The sequence below is a fragment of the Phasianus colchicus genome, chromosome 1 (assembly GCF_987193195.1).
Source record: "Phasianus colchicus chromosome 1, bPhaCol1.hap1.1, whole genome shotgun sequence".
Classification (NCBI taxonomy): Eukaryota; Metazoa; Chordata; class Aves; order Galliformes; family Phasianidae; genus Phasianus; species Phasianus colchicus.
This window is the reverse complement of record NC_143436.1, coordinates 103,346,616-103,362,762: the sequence shown is the minus strand read 5'-3', so window position 1 is coordinate 103,362,762 and position 16,147 is coordinate 103,346,616. Positions and strand designations below refer to the sequence as shown.

Here is a 16,147-nt window from a genome sequence, read left to right as displayed (position 1 = left end):
TACAAGCTCTTCTCCATAGGTTTTAAAACTTAACAAGATCTTTAAGATCCAGAACAAGAGGAGGAGAGTTTTATAAATGCTTCATACAACCAGCATAGGAGCAAGCAAACACCTACTTACTTATGGGTGTTTCTTAGGGTTTGTTTTCTTGCTGGGGAAGTTGGGGGAGGAGGGAAGAGAGTGTCTAGGTTACGAACAGAGTGGTTGTGGATGCCCCATCCCTGGAGGCATTCAAGGCCAGGCTGGATGTGGCTCCGGGCAGGCTGGTCTAGTGATTAGCAACCCTGCCCATGATAGGGGGGTTGAAACTAGATGATCTTTGGCATCTAGGTTTCTCGAAATTAAGGTAGTATGGTTAGGCTATGGTTGGACTTGATGATTGTATGGGAACCGCTGAATCACAGCCTGAATCTCTGATTGATCACCTGAAGCAAGCAATGAGTCAGCCACAGGAGCACAGGTGAAGGCAATTCACCTGTGCTGCCGGAAGGGGTGGAGCCTGGTTCCACCTCTCCTAGACCCATTTAAGAGCTGACTACCAGTAGGGAAGGATTTCTTCTGGAGATCCACTCTGCTGGAGTTTCATATGCAAGCCTGGGATACAGGTAAGTGTTCTATCTATTCTCTTTTTGTTATAACCTGCTTTGCCTAGCTCTCTTGTTTATTTTGTAATTAGAACATCTTAATTTTTATTGATTATACAGTGGTCTTTAAGGTCTTTTCCAATTTGAGCAATTCTACCTTTAAGGTCTTTTCAACCTGGACCATTCTATGGTTCTAGAAGAAAATATTCTTAATTTGTTAAAAATCTTCACAAATTACCTGAACTTTATCAGTTTCAAAATCATAGCTCTAGGAAACTCTAGGTAACATCTGAATCTTTGACTGTTCACTTACATTACTAAATGTTTGAATAATTGTGAGAAGGTTATAGAAATATCTTCCTTTACCACAAAGTATCAATCTTAACTACAGAAAAAAAGCATCCTGTAGGGCAAAAGCTTTGGTCACTCAATTTTATTAGGGGTGTTATATGCTTTCTTATTTCCTTCTACATCAATAGAAAACTTAAAGGTCAGTGGGGAGGGATGTGTAATTCTAATTTTTATGCCAAATATTGCATAACTTCTTTGAAGTTATAGTTGCTAAGGAGATTAACCAGGGTAGTAAAAGATCTTGCTAATGATGAAAGATGTGAGGTAGTTTCCTGTTATAAGATTTATAAGACTTTTCATATTTAAACAGAGAGGAAAAAAAAAAAGAAAAAAGTACACTTGAAGATAATTGTGGAACATGCCTTGGATTAAGATTTGGGAAATGGTGAAGAAAATAGGACTAGGAAGACTTCTGTTTGGCTAGCCCTGGGGTTCATAATTCCAATGCTCACTTCCAGATTAGGATTGCAAAATAGCCATAGGAAGAAACCTGATCTAGAGCCAATTAAATAAATGAAACATGCTATTTGAAGCTATCTTAATTTAAAAAAAAAAAACACAGCAGTATTCTCTTCTCTATTGTGCCATCATATTATCAGTACCTAATTAATTCCAAGTAGACAAACCATGAAGTATCTCTGAAGGTTGACAAATAAAACTCAAACTTTATCCGTTATTTCTATGGCAGCTAACTATATATTTTTTCCCTTCTATTAATATGTTCTGTGAATTTGTCAGGGAGACTTGTCTTTAGTGGTGATTCTTGTAGTTTTGCTCACAAAGGACAACCTGCTATTTTCTAAAAAAAAAAATTTAACTTTTTTCTTTTCTTATGGAGTTATTGAGCAAGAATGGAATTTGAAGGGCACATATGGCCTAAATAGAGAAGATCACAACTGCATTTCTTTTAGATGAATGTAGAAGGTAAACAAATCTGTCGTTCAATGATACAATTGAAATGAGAAAAAAGGTATATTTATTGTTTAATTTAAAGTTTTTATCAGGCTGTATAAATCATACAATAGCTCTGTGGAGAAATGTTAATCCTGTTTTAACCTAAATGAAAAAAGTTGAAGCATCACTGAATAACCCTTTGAGTGTTTTCCTGCTATTTTTCTGGATGCAGCTAACTGAACCAATAACACAACATAGCATTAATATATATAAAATAATTATTACCAATGGTCACTTTTTAATAATTGGGAAGAATAATTAACACCTGAAAGAAGAATAAGGCCATAAGTGTTTTTATGTTATTCTTTGCTATTTCTGTAAAATCCTTCCAAAATGAACCTTCTGAATGTAAGACTGGTTTGAAGTAAGGCCATTGTAATAAGAAAACAACAAAACAGAACTTAAAAAAAAAAAATTGAGCCAGGTAGAATTTAGTGAGGCATACTTCTGTTACAAATATGTAAACACACTGAAATGTCTATTTAGTTACATTACAGGTTAAAAATCACTCATTAAAATCTTTCTATAAGAAAAAATATAGAGATTAATAAATTGATAATGCTTTTACATCTTGTTAGCCTACTTCTACTGACAGATTGTCATGGGATAAGGAGGATTAGAAAGTAAACCAGTCTACTTCAATTCTCTGAGGCAGTCAGCATCACTGCAACAGAACAGGGGACCATAGAGTGTGAGGGGTGTCCTGAAATCAAGGAGTCCCTAGGAAAGAGTTGCCTAGATCTGCTCACTGATCCCAGCCCTCATGAGAGATATGGAGCAGGTGTTGGTGGCATGACACCTCCACACACACAAGGGCAGGCTCAGTGAGTGGAAGGGATGCACAAACAGGGTGTGACACATCAGTTAGTGGGCGGTACACTTTGCATGGCAGTTAAGAGAGTGGGAAGGCATACAGGGATGGTGCAAGTTGATTGTTTTCTTCTCTTTCAGGACCAGCAGAGGGAGCAGACTGAAACACTGACCATCCAAGAAGTGGGTGAGTGTAAGTAGTGCTCTCCTCTGATCAGAGAGCTGGAGCACCTCTCGTACAAAGAAAGGTTCAGGTAGCTGGGCCTGTTCAGCCTGGAGATGAGAAGGCTCTGGAGAGACCCCAGAGCGGCCTTCCAGCACTAGAAAGGAGCTTACAAGCAGGAGGGAGACAGACTTTTTACATGATCAGATAGTCATAGGACAAGGGAGAACAGTTTTTGTTTAAAAGGGGGGAGATTTAGACTTGATGGTAGGGGGAAATTTTTCACCCAGAAGGTGGTGAGGCACTGGAACAAGCTGCCCAGAGAAGTTGTGAATGCCCCAATTCCTGGAGCTGTTCAAATCCAGTTTGGATGAGATCCTGGGCAATCTGATCCAGTGGCTGACTTTGTGACTGGCAACCCTGTCCACTGCAGGGGATTTGGAACCTGATGATCTCTGAGGTCCTGTTCAATGCAAGCCATTCTATAATTCTGTGATCTGTACCTTATCTATTCTCAGTACTAGTCTTTTTTTTTATCAAAAAAAAAAAAAAAGCAGGATATATTTAACTCATGATCAATCTTTCTTTTCTCTTTCTTCTGCATAATCTCTGCAGTTAGCTGATCTACAACTTTTTGAAATATGGCATGTAGCCAAAGTAGCCCAAGTTGCATATGGAACACATCTGCTTATTCATAAATAGCTTTCAGCTGTTCCTCTCTTTCACCTTTGACCATTCTGTTATTTGTTGATAACTGACTGGATGAGATTATTCTTCTTCAGGATATAAGAATGTTCTTAATTCACAGTCAGTTTGCAATCCAACTATGTACCTCAATCCCTTTACTGGATATCTGCTCTCTGTGCGGTTCCTTAACTGCTACTTGAATTTGAGTGGCAAGACCTCACTCTTTCTTCTGTTAAAGAACATCATGCATTTTTCATATCATATATCATTAATTTTTCAAGTTTGTTTTCAATTCCAAATTATCCCTCCCTTATCTGAGCAGTTTTTCCAAAATGATGTAAGCCATGAGTTGAATAAGCACATTTAATCATTCTGTTTTCAATACTTCAATTAAAAACTAATGAAAACCTGATTCTGATTGATAATCTTCCGTTTTTAATAGCAAAACACTGGTCACTCAGATTTCCCATGAGTACAACCCAATACATTATTTTCAATTAGACCATGATTCCTTGTTTGCACATAAGAATTTGATAATGTCAGAAGTCTTACTAGCATGAAAAAATGGCATTTGCTGCTACTTTCCTATCCACAAAACATAGTGCCATGTCAGAGAAGTTAGTTAAAATGGCAGAGCTTTTTGCTTTACAAATCTGTGTTTGCTGCCTCATAACTTAAAAGATATTTTTTTCCACTCATTTGTTCAGTTTCCTTTTTCTTAACTGGTGCTGTTATGTATCAGTTGTTTCCTAATTATTGCAGAGATATGGGGACAGAAAAAGTCTGGAAAGTTTATTTTATAAGTAAAATAAGATTTTTTTTCTAGGATTTTTAGCAGGTAGAAAAAATATGAATGTAAAATTCTAGCATACTACTTTCTGTAATGTAACAATACTTTTGGATTATTATTTTTTCTATTTTAACTGCTTGACACTTAACATCTGGCATCTATAAAAACAAGCTGTTCAATATGTGAATGGTATTCTGACGCAAATATTATGAATAAACTATTGGTTTTCCTGAGTCAGGAATACAAACTTTTTTTGCAGGACTTATCAATTCCCCTTAATTTCAAAGAGTAAAAATAATTATTAGAACAATTATTAAAAACAGGAATAAAACTTCAAAAACAAGATCTAAGTGATTTACCATTCTAATACAGTAATCAATGACTATCTACTCTTAAGATGTTGCTTTGAAAAAGCTATTGAAAAAGCTGACCATTTCATTGATAGCATTATTTATCAGTTAAGTCAAAAAGTATTTTGTCTTTTGTCATTGTATTTTATTATAGCAATTTACTTATGGAGGTTCACTGTAACCATATGCGCACACTGGGCAAACTCTATGATGGGAAAAATAAATCCATAATATTCAATATTAGAGGAAAAAATATCATTGAGAAGAAGGCATCTGACATTAATTGTATTTGTAGTTTGCAACAAGTCATTCAAATATAGAAGAAAATCAAGAACATACTGAAAAAATAATAATAATTCAGTGCTGAGAGAGCTATTCTCTTATCCTTCATTGATTGTGCTATTAAATAAAGGTTTCCTGAAAAAATCAGTGGTGTCTTACAGGAATATGAGAAAATTAAACCTTAAACAAATGGCTTGGTAATCTGTGGGCAAGTCTAAATAAAGGAGTCAGGTTTGAAAGTGAACAAGTTGATCAAGAGGCAGTCAGAAAACCTCAAATGCAGTTTTATTGTACCTATTAGGTGTCTAATATTAGGCACATGACTTAATTGTTTTGTGTGGCTTTCTTCATGCTGCCTTCAAATGAAGGAAGGGCATGTAAGAATAGTTGAAAAATCCATATACTACTGTGTCTTCATACTGATAATGGTCAAAAACATACTTAGGGAAGAGTATAAATACAGGGCAATCATTAGGTGCTACTTCCCTTGCTTTAAGTGTCAATAATTCATAGCTTAAATGCAATTTTAATTCTCTTTAACACCTATCACTAAGCATGATTTTTTGTTAAAAGTATCTTTCAAATCTGCTCACAAAAACAGATGATCAGCCTTAGTTTTTGTTTCCTTCAATTTCTCATGCTTATGTGAACAGCATATAATTTCATCAATCAGTCTCATGACTATTTTCTAACTACATTTATTAGTGTTCAGTAATCTCATTTATTAGAAGTGTATCAGATGGATTTACGGATTTATCTTCTCTCATTCTAAACGCTACTTGCAGAAAAACTCTATTGCAGAATTTCTAGCCTCTAATAGAGCTATAAATTTGAAATATTGGGCTGAAATGCATATTTTTACAGATTGCAGCTTTCTTCATTAGGAAGTTGGATTGGTGCTCTTACAGTGCCAGTATCTATACTGTAGTTAAAAAATTAATTATAGCTAAGGTTGGAGCATTACTTGTTTCACTCAGCCAATTCATATTCTTCAACTTTAAAAATAAAAATAAAAATTGGGGGGGTGGGGGAGAATTTTTGTTTGCTTGTTTTCAGTTTTACTTGCTGTGTTTTGAGAAACTGGGTTCTTCAGGTATGACCAATCAGATTTACAAAACACTAGAAAGATAAATTTCAATGCATGTTTTAAAGTACCTTTGAAAATATTACAATAACCAAAATGATAGGCCCAATGTGACATCAAGGTGGTTGTGGTTTAAGCCATAGACAGCTCAGCATCACACAGTTGTTCACTGACTCTCCCACAGTAGGATAGGAGAGAGTAGGAATAAAGTAGAACTGGTCCATTGAGATAAAGATTATTTAATAGGACAAAAAGTTTAAACAATAACAATTATAGTAATAGTAATGATAATAATACAATACACCACACAAGTGATATACAGTGTAATTGCTCACTGACTCATACTTAGCTTGATCTCAAGTAGCAGCAGCCCCTCTCAGACAACTTCCCTTGGTTTTATTGTTTAGCATATGTTCAGCATTCTGTCTGGTGTGAAATATCCCTTGGCCAGTTGGGGTCAGCTGTGCTGGTTGTTTCTCTTCCCAGCTTCCTCTGTACTTCCAGCCTCCTTGCTGGCAGGGCAGATGAGATGCAGAAAAGTCACTGATTTAGCACAAGCACTTAACAACTAAAAATTGGTGCATTATCAGCATTAACTCAGCCAAAACTAGAACAGAGTTCAGTCACCATTATTAAAGTTTTTTACCATACTGTATACCTTGGCTACCCTGGATAATTTTTCACAATCTCTTTCTCATCAGCTTTGAGTCTTCGAAATGTGGAATAATGCTTTAGTGGATTTATGGTAAATTTCCAACTGATGATCTTCCAAGAAGAAAAGTCAACAAGAATAAGAAAAACCTCTTATACTTTCAGAAAACTTTACAATACAGAATTTCTTTTTCAAACCACTTCTGCTTGCTTTCTTACTGACAATTTAGTTCTTCTCCAAGTACATACAATATGCATAACTATTTCACTTCTATTAAAACATGTAATATGACCAAATTTTGGGAACAACAGCAAGTTACAACATGTGTTTTCAGTTGCTATGCATCTAGAGAGCAATGTCACAAAAGGAAGGATTTGGGATTATTAAAAGTAATTGATCCTGGTACAAAAATCAGTTTTTATATAACTTTTTTTTTTAAAGTCAGCTTTAAACTAACAGTAGCTAGAAGGTGAAGACAATATAATTACAGTATAAATGCTCAAATTTGATTTCCATCTAAGCCATTAATAAAGCCTTTAGAATCCATTTCTTGCTGATTACATTCTCTTCTTTTTATAATCCAATTTGATGGCAGCTTTAGGCCTCTCAGACATGGATACGTGACATCTGTGTCAGGTAAATGTCAATGAAATCAATCTTCTATCTTTTCCATTAAAGTGTCTGATGGTGGCAGTTCGTAGATCTAATATTCAGTCAGTAAATAAAGACCCAACAAAAAATAGACAGCATTAGAAATACAATGTATTCAAGTAGTACAAGTAAGGACCTCCTCAATGAAAAACAATAACCTTCAACTTTACAACAATGCATGAAAGCATTTTTGTGATTCTCATGTGCATGGAAAGAGGGTATAGGATACATTTCTACAGTATTTTCCACTCTATCTTTAAAAAATGGGAATGTCAGTAAGCATGTTTTTTTCTGCTTCCTAATAGCCAATATTCAAGATGCTGCCAAGAGGGTGCTTAGCAGGAGTGTGGACTGCTATCCACTGTTGCTCTTTCATGTGGGCATGAATTACATTGGAATTTGGAACATGGGATGCATCAGAGAACACTCCAAAGCTCTGTGATTGTAAGTGAAAAATACTGGTGCCCAAGTTATTTTTTCCTTAATTTTGCCAGTTGGAGGAAAGAGGGCAGCAAGAAGCAGACAATGCATACTGACTCCAGGCTACATGGCTGATACCAGCATGTGGATTTTGGTGTTTATGACAATAAAACTTTCTATGAAGACTATGACCTGTTATGGAGGGATGGGATCCACCTTTCTTTCTAGAAAAGGCAGAGCAATTTTTTGCAGCAGACTGGCTAGCCTAGTGATGTGGACTTTAAACCAAAGGACTTGGTAACTAGGGCCAAAATGGTAATGCTCATACCATTGCAACTGACTAGGGTCAACCTGAATGGTTGTAACAAATGCTTCTTAGCTCCTTCCCATCATAAGAGCCAGAAGGCCAGCCATCGCAAGGGCATGTATAGCTATGGGTGAACCTCTTGAGTCAGCAAGGGAAGTCAAATTCAGCCAACATTCTCATTGGGAAGTTGGTAAAGTACAGTGGATTCACAGAAAGTGATGTGGAGTGAAAGCTCTCTGAACAGTCAGGCCCAGATGGTGATCAGTTGTGCAGCCTACTTGGATGCCAGTGAATACTCATGGAATAAATATTAGTTCCAATTCTAATACTGGAAAAAATCAATGATCTGAATGATAATACAGACTGCATCCTCAGCTGCTGCTGACACAAAACTGACAGTTGTGGCAGACATGCTAGCAGGTTGCGCTGCCATCCAGGAGGACTTTAAAAAGACTAGTGAGATAAACTGGTACAAAACTCATGAAGTTCAACAAGGGGAAGAGAAAGCTCCTGAACTCCTGTAACTAGGGACAAAAAAAAACTTACAAATAGATATATTTAAGAAGATGACTGGATAGGAAAAAAACATTTGCATAAAGACTTGTTCTGATTCAAAAATCAACAATAACAACAACAAAACAATTAAAGAACAATTAAAAAGCTACTGGAATACTGCATGTAGTTCTAACCCCTCCTAGTATGAGAGACATGGAGCTAATGGAGAAACTACAATGAAAAGCCTCTAAGATGATTGAGGTGACTGGAGTATCTCTTCTGTGAGGAAAGGCTGAGAGGGATGAGAGAATTGTGTGGTTTCAGTGGAGAGGTATCTTATCAAGGTCTATAAATACCTGAAGAAAGGCTCTTTTCACTGGTGCTAGTGGCAGAACAAGAGGCAATGGGCACATGCTGAAACAGGCTTCTTTACATGAACATCAGGAAACATTTTTTTATTTTATATGTGATGGAGCTCTGGCACAGGTTGTCCAGAGAGGTTGTAAAATCCATATCTATATATGCTGTTGTTAAACATAAATCATGTTTACTGCAGCAATGCTAAAGCAGCTGTCAAGACTGAAATCTTATCATTGTAATATAAACGTAGAACTATGGACAATCCCTTGTGCAAACAATTTATAATTTGCAAGCATAGTCATAAAATTTATGCCTACAAACAATTTCATGCCTTTTCCCTCTCCTTTCACAAAGAATAATGAAGTTTTCAAATGTATGTGGAGAATAACAAAAAGCTGTAGACCACAGAAATTGAAGCATTTAAAATTATATAACATAGTGTTATATTAATACCACTGTGATTTCTGAATTAGTATTGAATTTCATTTTCTCAATCTTCATTTGTGAATTTATGACTAACTTAGTTTTCTCTATACTAGCCAGTATAAACTATCTTTTATTAATGGGGTATATTCAGTTCTAAATCGATAAGTTGCAAAGTTCTTTAAGCACAGAGAGAAGCCTGATTGCATAAAGGCAAAAATAAGAAACTATAGTGAAGGATTTTGCAGAAAAACTGTAGAGATCCTATCTTCAAACTTTGAGAAAACAACTATCTTGTAACTTGATACTGAACATGTGAATAACAAAGGTATATTCATTTACCAAACAAAATATATATGTATATAAGCTAAATGAAGTAAAAAAAAAAAAAAAAGTTTTTTGTTTGTTTTTTTGTTGCTACTTCTCCCATCTCATAGGATTCAGATGTCTTTCTACCTAGACCACTGTTCACTGGATTGATAAATATTTTAGGGAAAATCATTATCTTGAAATTGCACATATATTAGCACTGATTTCCACGGGAACTGAGGCAAACACATTTAATTTACCTAGAAAATAGAAAATCTTAGAATATTCAGAGAAATGAATGCAAACATTTCCAAGTTTAGACACTGTTTCCCATGAAATACAGTAAGAATTATTTTTTAAATCCTATTGTTTTTGTAAAATATTGTTCTTTATTGCTATATAATTCCTGGTAAGTCACATTAATAACTATTATACTACAAGTTAGATTGAAATAATTTTGTCTGTGGGGCCACAAGTGGATACTTAGGGTTGGATTTTCATTTGTCCAGTAGCTTCTGTTCATGTCTGCACCATTCCCAAATGGCAAAATACTGATATTTTAGTTTTCCTGACAGTGGCTAATCAAAGAATTAGAAGCTGAGCTTGTGAATGCTGTCAGCCATAATCTCCATCTTCACTCTTAAATATAAAATTAATGTACTATAAAAATAATAACTAGCCTTACATTTTTATAAGTGAACCTAATGAATAACCGCTTTTATTTCAGTGAAGAAAAACAACAAAAACTTGGAATCATAACAAGAGTAAAGATACTGCATGAAAATAGAGTAAGGGTGATGAATATTTTGTATGAATTGGCTGTGATAGTTTTGAACAATAACATTTCTTATTCTTTCAATATATTTGAGAGGTTATGGCAAAAAAGATTGACCAGTAACCCGAAGAGCTGAGGTGTAAGTTTCAACTCTTGAAACAGTATTTTATATGTATAGCTTCCTGAAGTTGCTATTACCTGACTAGTGCTGAAAATACGGACTTCAGCATTAACATCTGAATATAGATGCAAACTAACTTTCTTCTATTTTGGGTAAGCAAAGTCTAACTCCGTGTAAGACAGGCAGCACATCACATATGAGAAACAGCAACCACTGCATCATATTCTGATATTACCAGGTTCAAAATTACTTTAGATAAATTCACACAAGACAGCTATTAGCCTATAGACTAAGGATACTTACATTACTGACAATGAATCAGGCACTCAAAGTTCTGGTTTTGCCCTTGTCTCTATATATCTTCTGTCTCCTCATCTGAAGTTTTCATCTGAACTCAAGAAGGATGAGGCACAGCTAGAAGTTGATATCACTTTTATCCAAATGAAAGTAGAAATTTTATAGGAGCATGATGCAACCCTGAATCCAAAGGGAGGTACAGGGAGAGTACTCTAGAAAAAATACCAAGGGACGGTGTTTTAATCATTTGGCTGGATGATTAAGGTGTTCCTCTCAGACAGGACAAACCTCATTTCAGCCTACGCTGCACTAACTGCTTGACAAAAATCAGAACACAGTGTCTTTTATGATAGCCCTTTAAATGAATATTTCTTCAGTCTCTCTTGAACATCATAACATTTCAAATTGTCATAACTACATAATATCAAGCTCCAAACAGGAACTAGAAGTCTCCTCACGAAGAACTGTTACAATTCACTGTGGAATTGGTGGGAACAGTGGAAAAATACTGGGTGCATAGTAAAGGCCAGCAAATGATCCATAGTGTCTTGGATCATTCTCTTAGTCACTCAACTCTCTATCTAATGTATTCTGTCTAATACATACCTATCTAGTATGTTGCCTAGAATTCCTCATTTAATACTAATGCTTTATATTTTCTTCTTTTGTTTTGCATTCCCACAAGAATACAAAATATTTTTAGATGCTTTTCAATTCTCTCAAGCTAACACTTATACATTGCAATGTTTATGCAAAAAAGAAAGTTAGATAAATGATTTCATTCATTTCTATTACCTGTGTTATTTGAGGTGCTGCAGATACCCTGCAGTTTTTGTACATATGGTTATTTATATAAGTTGAGCTGAATGCCTGGTGGCTGTAAGAAGTAGTAATACAAGCCTACTGGAAAAATGAAGTTAACTATTTGACTCATAGTGCATGAAGTTGAGCACATGCTTAAATGATAGTTTGTAGGACTAAGGTGCACTGTAAAAAACATTGTTGAAATGTAAGATGTCAGTCATGCTGTATCTCTCATGTTAGTTAATTCCCCCCCCCTTTTTTCTCTTTTATACACAATACAGATATGGTGAACTATGGAGAAGGGAAAAAAAAGCATGACTGCATTTTGCGATAGAGAAATCTCCTACATGCACACATACAGAAAACACACATGCATACCTGTATGTATACGTATCTACAAAGACAGTGACTTTATCTCTGACAAAAATTCAAGATTTAGACAACTCTCTAATATCATAATTTTTGATATTTTAATAATTAGTCTCTTGAAGAGACCTTGGCTTCTTCTATTTACAATGTATAACTTAAAATATTTTATAGAATTCTAAAGGCATTTCTCCCACACTGTATTTGGGAGATCATAACTATCCTGTTTCAGCTCACAGAGTCTCACTCTCCTGCATTTGACACAAAATTTTAGCTAAAACCAGATGAAATCTAAAGAGAATCATATTGATTTTATTTACATTTCACGTGAGAGACGATTTTCATTTTAAATTTCAATTGCAGCCAAATTCATTACAAAAATACTGAGTGTTTGGTAATATTTATGTTACCTGATAGCCACATTGTAGAAGAATGGTCTGGTACCAAGAGTAAGATAGGTATTTCAGCATCCTGCACACAAAGAGTTACAGCTTTGAGGAAAGAAAAAGTCTGAAGCTGTGTGAATTTTTTCAAGCTTGGTCTAGTAATGCTCTTCAGATTTCTCCCCCCATCCCCTCAAAAGCACCCTTTTTCTTCAGTAATAGCTTGTTAAAAATGATTTAAACAACTTAGGTCAATTGTTAATTTTAAATAGTCTTAAGCCATTAGATTTGCTTTTAAGTGACATCATTTATCTTTTTTAATTCAGTCTACAAATTTTAATGATAATAAGGCTAAGCGGATAGGCACCCTAGTAGCTTTGTCTTCATTAATCAACATTCTCCCCAGTATCGCTTTGAAGTTTCAACAGTCTAGTGACTTGTTCAAGGTGTGTGAGTAGAAAGCCTCTCATACAAAATTCAGTGTCAAATAACCTCACTTACAGATATTTTTCAAGGTATCTCTTGCTAGCCACATTCTTAATTTATTTACAATAAAATGAAATGGTTTGAATTGCTATGTCATTCTTTACTTATTCAGATTGACACAGCTGCAAAACATAGAGATGTAGATACATCTTATCTTCATCATTATTGTGCAAAAATCCTAACTAATGTATCCACTTGCTATTAGCTCCTACAGAGATAATGGCTTCTGAAGATGACAGCACAGCATGAGAATCTGCAACCAAGCAGTACAATTTTAATGTCCTGCTAGAAAGAAAACAAAGCTTGTCAACGCTGTAAACATGGCTTATATTTACAAGTTTTCCATTTGTAACATCTTATTTCAGGGAATAAAAACTACTCAAAAACAGATCTATATTAACCAGAAAATTGAAGAACTTAAAGCAGCATCAGGTTGAGGTGTTGGTTTTGATAAGTTAAATAGGCTGAGAAGCAGTGCAAATAAACAGAACTCCATTAAAGAGAAGACTACAAAGGTGTCAAGAAGGAAAGTTCCTTTTTGGTGACTGTACCTGACATGCTGCAGGAGGAAATATCACAGGAGGGTTTTTAAATCTTGCAGTTTTATTGCCTGTTCAATAATGTTTTGAACATTCTCAAAGACTGGGAGGTATTAGGTGGTGTTACACCAGAACCTCTATTTTCCTGCCTTCATTCAGATGAAGAAAAACAAGAAAACAAAACCTATATCAAAATACCTGTAAAGATACAAAAAAAAAAAAAAGGAAAAATCAAGGACATAAAATTTCTTTTTAGTTTATATATATATTTAATCAGACTTAAATTTGGCCATTTTGTTACTAGTATGCAACACAGGAAATACTTAATTTTCAAGAAGAGCCCTGGGTTTGAAACTGTAATCAGAAAGTTAAAAAATACATTTATGTTAAAGTTGGTACTACCTCACAGGTGGTGATGTCTGTAACATGTTGCAGACATCAAACAGTGCAGACAGACAAATGTACATTGCTGGTGCATAAAGAATAGCACTTCAAAGGCAAATGAATGAAAAAATGTAGAGTTGATTGAAGTCTTCTGAGTTATTAAAGGAAATTTATAAATGCTGGTTGTTCTTCAGTAAAACAGTGCAGATAAAGCATCACAAAGATACGGAAATAGGGCGCAAAGACTTTATTTTAAGTGCACACTGCAGACTAGTCAAAGTCTTTATTTCAGTAGCCTTAATGAAAATATTGTTACACAGATAAAAGTAAAGATTGATTTGATAATCTGACCTTTGCATCCTTTTAATGTTGTGGCAAATTGCATACTTCTAAAAATATGTTACAAGGTCAACTATGTACTTTATATGCCAGCCTTAATTCTACATCTTTTAGCTTTGTATTATGGATCTGTTTGAGTATTAAGGAATGTGCAGTTCCTTTTTTTTCATATCCTTCTTTTATTAGTTGTGAATCAGAGACTTTTCAGTGCAGTTTTCACCCTTTGGTAATGAGCTTTAAAATTTAGCAAGCCTGTGCAAGCAGCCACAATTCTGATGTGGTTAGATCTTTCAGTAAAAAGGTAACTACATAAAGTAATATATTCCAGAAGTCTGACTAAAGCACATTCTTGAGATACTTGTGGCCCCTGAAGAAGTTTTCACTGAAATCACTGTTCTACATCCACACATATTTGGCAAACACATTATTTACACCCTATGTATTGATGGGCACATTATGTTGTATCAGTGACTATGTTCAATTCAATACAAGGTTTTAATTTTTAATCTCCTATTTGTAAGCAATAAAAAAAGTACTCTCAGTTAACCCCCCTCACACAGTCCCACTCGCACATACTTACAGCTTCTACTCTTCATCAGAGACTCTATGTAAATCTCTCTTAGATCAAAGATCATTGACCAGACAGACTTGATAACAGCACTTACATTCCATGTCAATGTCATGAAAGTACATTAATTAAATGTATTAAAACCAGATCTCACTGTGGAAATATAGGTGGTTAGTGTGGGATTGAAACATTAACGCCATTCATGTTATTGTTAGGATTAAACCCACCTGATTTAGGACATTACCCAAATGAGACAGCTGATAAATTCCTGCAATCATAATGACAATCTTACTGAAGTTTGCACAAGTTCTTGAGCCAAACATCCTGCTCTGAATTAAGAGAGTAGAAATTAGCCAACTTTGAGTTAAATCATAGAATCATAAAATGGTTTGAGTTGGAAGAGACCTTTAGGATCATCTAGTTCCAACTCCTCTGCAATAGGCAGGGACACCTCCCTGCTGACCAGGTTGCTCAAAGCCCCATCCAGCCTGGCCTTGAATTTGAGGATGGGAAGTAACAAGCCCTGAGTTTTTAGCACTCTGTGAGACTTTCACAGGAAGAAGGATCCAATTTGTTCTCTTCTGACATAGCACAGGCTGCAAACACAGCAACACAAATTGTCTCACTGCTGCTGTCCTTGGCATATCTGACAGTAATAGGACAAGGAGCAGCACTTTGTGAAGAAAGTAGTAACAGGCAAAATCATGTAGGGCTGAGAGGACTTTCCTGGGCCTGTTCACCTCTGTAATACTCCTGTATGGAGAAATCTTTCTCTCTTAAAGACTGAATTTAAAGCTAGGAGCACAGCTAATTCAAAGGCTATCATTAGTAGCACTATTTATTGAAACTGAATGAGATTGCTTTTCTGACTACATTTCTGTCTGTTAACATGAAACTGAGCTTTGTTTAAGTTTACGAAAGAAGCAGAGTGATTTTCAGAGTGACTTGAAAACCTTGAATTCGGAAATAGGATTATAAAAGGCCAAATGCAAAATTACAAGTTAAGGAACAGTTCTCCATGGAAACAAACAGGATTGACTCTAAACCAAAACAAAATTATAAGACAAATCTAAAATAAGAGTTTAAAATGTAGTTGTTCAAATAAAATTCTGAGTTCTTCATTCTTTTTTCCATTAATTTCTCATGAAGCAATCTTTTAGCACTCATTTTGGCAACTTTGAGGTGAGGGAGAGGGAATACCTGAATTCTGACAAAGCTTGAAAAGGCTTCAAAACAGGGCCGAAAGAGCAAATGATGCAAATATTCTTATGAACAAGAACAACAACAACATCAAATAATTTCAGGTTTTTGTCAGTGCTCTGCTCCTCTTCACTACTGGCTTAAAAACCTCAGTCCTTTAATGTGAACATAATTAAACTAGCCTAAAAAAACCCTAAATTCATGATAACAAAT

The 16,147-nt window shown here is 35.2% G+C and overlaps 1 long non-coding RNA gene across 1 annotated transcript; it reads left to right on the top strand.

Moving 5' to 3' along the window:
• Nucleotides 1-559: 559 nt before the first annotated feature.
• On the top strand, nucleotides 560-7,089 carry LOC149919920 (uncharacterized). The gene is made up of 3 exons (XR_016463544.1): nucleotides 560-605; nucleotides 2,841-2,886; nucleotides 6,757-7,089. It is a non-coding gene; the product is annotated as an uncharacterized LOC149919920 (long non-coding RNA).
• The last annotated feature ends 9,058 nt before the right edge of the window (nucleotides 7,090-16,147 follow it).